The sequence below is a fragment of the Gossypium arboreum genome, chromosome 7, assembly GCF_025698485.1.
Source record: "Gossypium arboreum isolate Shixiya-1 chromosome 7, ASM2569848v2, whole genome shotgun sequence".
In the NCBI taxonomy this organism is placed as follows: Eukaryota; Viridiplantae; Streptophyta; class Magnoliopsida; order Malvales; family Malvaceae; genus Gossypium; species Gossypium arboreum.
In genome coordinates, this window is record NC_069076.1 from 53,407,492 (window position 1) to 53,412,141 (window position 4,650).

At 30.2% G+C, this 4,650-nt stretch overlaps 1 long non-coding RNA gene across 2 annotated transcripts; it reads left to right on the forward strand.

Moving 5' to 3' along the window:
* The first annotated feature begins 857 nt into the window (after positions 1-857).
* Positions 858-3,066, forward strand: LOC128295635 (uncharacterized). Of its 2 annotated transcripts, XR_008286192.1 has the most exons (3): positions 858-1,020; positions 2,369-2,539; positions 2,762-3,066. It is a non-coding gene; the product is annotated as an uncharacterized LOC128295635 (long non-coding RNA). The 2 variants fall into 2 exon arrangements; XR_008286191.1 differs by having other exon boundaries at positions 2,369-3,066.
* The last annotated feature ends 1,584 nt before the right edge of the window (positions 3,067-4,650 follow it).

The window sequence follows — 4,650 nt, forward strand, 5'->3', positions numbered from 1 at the left end:
GTCCCTATTTCAATTATTACGCGGCCTGAGACACAGGCATGTGTCTCAGCCATGTAAGTCACACGGTTGTGTGACCCCTGCAGTTCAATTTTTCCATATTTTTCTTAAATGTTCCAAATGTTTTCAATTTAGTCTCGATTTGTTTCTAAAGTGTTTTTAAGGCCTAAAAGGCTCAGTTAAGGGACTATGTGCATGTAAATGAATGGATTATGCTATGTTTATATTAATGTTTGGAAATGTATGTTTTTATGTTATGTTTATCTAGTAATACTCTGTGACCCCATTCCGGCGACGGATATGGGTCAAGGGTATTACAGATTATATATCATATTTTACACTTGTAACACTTATAATTTAATTATTAATGATAAAATTTTTTTGAAAATGATTGTAGTTGCTTTAACACCGAATGTGGCATCTCGTAGCTCGGACCCGACGATCGGGTTAGGTATGAGGTGTTACAATAACAAGATTATATTTGTTAAAAAATCATACAATTTCCCACTTACTATAATTAATATTGTTTACTTATTACCCTAGCCGTTCAATTTTTCTGAATTAAACATTTCTTTGTTATCGTTTACATCATCTTCGAGTTGGTTACTGCTCGTGGTTTCTTCAATATTTTTTCTTAGTAGTTTTATTTTGTTTTTAATTTCAATTCACATTATCGTGGTGTTGTCCACACTTTCATGGTTTTATTTTGTCTAAATTTTTCATGGTTTTTGTTTTGTTTAGTTTGTTTTCTTTGAAATAATATGTGGTTTATTTTTACTTTTAATTTTTAATCATGTTCTACCGTATATGTAAGATTTTCCAATATAAGGGTGTTGCCAAATCTATTAGGAACTATTCTTGAAGGGCTTTATCATAATAAATCATAGTGATGGTGATAGATTCAAAATGAGGAAGAGAAGGATAGGTCATTGGAGACTTGGCCTTTTATGCATCACTAATGTGGTGGGTCTCTTGGCACTTTTGGCAGTTTTTTCATCGCTAAGTTGATTTGATGATGGCGGGGTTAGTATGCAAATTTCAATGATTTGGTCAAGTTGATGCACTTTGGTTTGTTTCTGAAATATTCCAGTGTTGCAGTTACTATCAATTTATCTTTCTCCTTTTTTTGATATTATTTTATAGATTTGAATTTAAAACTTATTTTGATTAAGAGTTTTTTTTTTCCTCAACCTATCTATTGTTTGGCTATTGGTTGATGTACCTCTTCATCATCATCTCTGATCTCCATGCTTTTTTTTCTCTCATTCACTTCACGCACTTTCTCTCTTTTCAAGTTGCAAATCTATTTTGTGTGAATCTTTGTTGTCTTAAAAGGTTGTGATAGACTGACACATGCACAGATGGGGTGAAATTTATTAAATTTAATTCATCGAAGCTACCAATTTTCAAGTTTGGAAAATCAGTCGAACTGCGAAGACTTTTTGGAAGGGATTCAAGCATTTCTAGGTTAAGATGCCTCATAAAGTTCAAATATCTATCTCTTAACTTTGAAACTCATTTTGAATCACTCAATTTTGAGTTCAGGAACTCATGTTATGACCATTTTAGTGAAGGCACAAGCAGAATTTCTAGACGGGATTATTACAAAAATTATGAGTTTCGAGCTTTTAATTCGAGTTTAAATCATATTGGGTTCAATTTTTAGGCTTAATTTTTATTATATATGAACTAAATAATGTACTTATTTGGGTTTTATTATTTTATTATTTATTTATTCTAAATTTTGGATATTGTTTAAGTATTTTAAGTTGTTTAGGAGTTTTATGTTTCTTAGTGAAACAAGAAAATTTAGTTTAAAACTACTTATTTAGATTAATTAAAGTTTCATTATACTTTAGAGTTTTATTTGAATGTAATTAGTTAGCCTATATAAAGGTCTCTTCATTTTTCATTAGATATACAATTGTTTTCATTAATAAAGCTTTTAACTCTAGAGTTAGTTTCTTTGTGCAAAATTTCTTTCTTGTGATTTTTTTAGAAGCGTTTTCTTCACGAATTTCTTTAAGGAGTCGTGGGAATTCATTCTTCTTCCTTTAATTTGTCAAGGAATTATTCTTGAAGGGTTTACTAGAGTCATTAATTAAGTTTGTTGGGATTTATATCTCAAAGGGTTTAGTTGGACACTTATTCATCTATCCATCATATCCATTGATTTACTTATTCCATCTTCCACTTTGTTTTTTTTTTTTAATTTTTAATTTTTATAATTATTTATTTATTTTGTTATCAAATTTCTTCTTTTTAGTGTTTTCATTTTTATTTATATCTAAATTTGTTTATTTCTTAAATTTCTTCTTTTTAGTGTTTTCATTTTTATTTATATCTAAATTTGTTTATTTCTTCTTTACAGGTCAAATCTGAATCCTTCTTTACAAGTCAACTATTCTTTATCATCGACAGAAATTGATGTCTATTGTCGCTAAACCTCCACTAGTCACCAACAATTTTTATTGAAAATTGGGTTGGTCATAGATATTCAATTGGTGGCTCTTCATTGGCTCCTTGATCTACAATTTTGAGGGTATTTAATAACAATGATTGATTTCACGAGATTTGGATTTGTATTGTTTTAAGCCTGATATGTTTTTTGTTGTTTTCCTTTATTTAACAAGTCTTTTGCTTTTTCTAATGAAAATGTTGGAAGTTTTATTTTTCTTTTCCTATACAAGTTTTTTTCATACTTTTGTAAGTAATCTTACTTATACAAGTATTTTTGGGATGGATTTGTTTCCATCCTCTTCAGTTGGTGGATGCTCGGTTTTCTTGTTGATTCTTCCCATCGTTTTGGACCTCTCGAGCTGGTTCTCTTATCGTGTTTGGTGCTTACAATCACCCTAAACATGTCATGTTTGAGTTGTAATAGAGCCAGTTATCAAAATGTTATAATTGTTCTATTGTTGCTAAGGCTGAAGCCTTTGCTCATGTTGATAAAGCTTGTCCTTCATTTCCAACAATAACTGTGTGTTGTATCTTTATTTTTCCTTGCATTGCATCTCATTCATGGAATAAATAATTTAATTTTCCTTTTAAAAAACTTGTATTGATCAATTATGGGCATTTAGTTCATGTTATCTTTTATTCTCAAGAGTAATTTTACATTTTGAAATAAAATTCTCACATTTGGTTTACAAAATTATCTTGAAATGATAATCTTACATTTCAAATAGTGTTAAGATTCTAAAATATAGAGATAATTTCCATGCCACTCTTCCTTAGTAAGCCAAGATTCCAAAGGTAATATTCATTTTATAACATTTTCACCCTTCATTTTATATTTTCTCAATTTTATCTCTTCTTTATATGATATTCTATAGTATATTAAGTAAATATACTATGTATCTATTTTAGAAATTATTACAATATAATATTTTATCTCAATGCAAACAACAAGAAATGATAAATTTATCGATATTATTTTTAATATAAATATTATATTAACCAAATTTAAAAATTATCTAAAATACTTATTAATAAAAACATATTTTTAAATAAAAAGCCAACCATTAGTAAGTAAAAAAATAAGTCGCTAGGAACAACAAGCAACACAATAGATCATAAATTAAATTAGGGACACTAAAAACACTAAACACAAAACAGCTAGCACTCAAGACTTTTCCATTCTGCAAAAGCTCAAAATCAACCATGATAATCACCTAAGAGCCGACCGTCTTCCAAAACCCCAACCAAAGCAGATCAATCTAGAGGGTTTACCCACCATTTGGCCATAATTACAAGCTATAAAAGTCCTCCAAGCAGCTCCTCAATCCAATATCTATCACTTACAAACCTATTTTCTTCCACTGCCAGCTAATGAGCCAATTTATTGCCTTCTTTGATCACAAAGGAGAAATCACACTGAAGGAAAAAAGCATCTTTGAGCTTAGCATCTTCAATAAAGGAAGTAATATTGGATTTGTCCTTCTCTTTTGTTGATAGCCTTTGAATGGCTGTTGCATTATCTCCCTCAAGCATGACACATGGAATCCCAAATTTGACACAAGCTCCAAACCTTGAAATTTGGCTAAAGCCTCTATCGGGTTAATATTAGGTATTAACCTATTTTTCCTAGTGCACAATCCTAATACAAAACCTTTAGAGTCTTTGATGACCATTCCGACCACTAATTCATTTGTATTTTGAATGAATGAGGCATCGAAAATTATTTTCACCACCTATTCTAAAGGGGGACACTATCAAAGTCGACCTCTCTCAACCCTTGGAACCAATGCTTCCTTCATCGCTAAGACTTCATTTGCATAAGCTCTAACCTACGTAACAATATTCTGGCTTGACTGTCTTTCTACTTCATGTACCAACTTATTCCTCAAAAACCAAATTCCCCATATCAAAATAGAAGTAAATCTACATTGACTAAAGTACGCTCTGTCTAATAGATTTGCAAACCAAATCTGAAATTTGAAATCATTCCATTCAACAAGCCAATTGACTTCAACAACTTCCTAGACTTCAGTGACAAAAGTATTGTAACAGCCCGATTTTGGGCCTAGTATGAACAGTGGTTTCAGAACCACTATTCTGAGGCCAGATAAAATTAATTTGATGTTAATTTATGTGTTATAATGTGATTTTATAAGTGCATGTTAATTTTAGTATATTAATTTTAGCGATTTC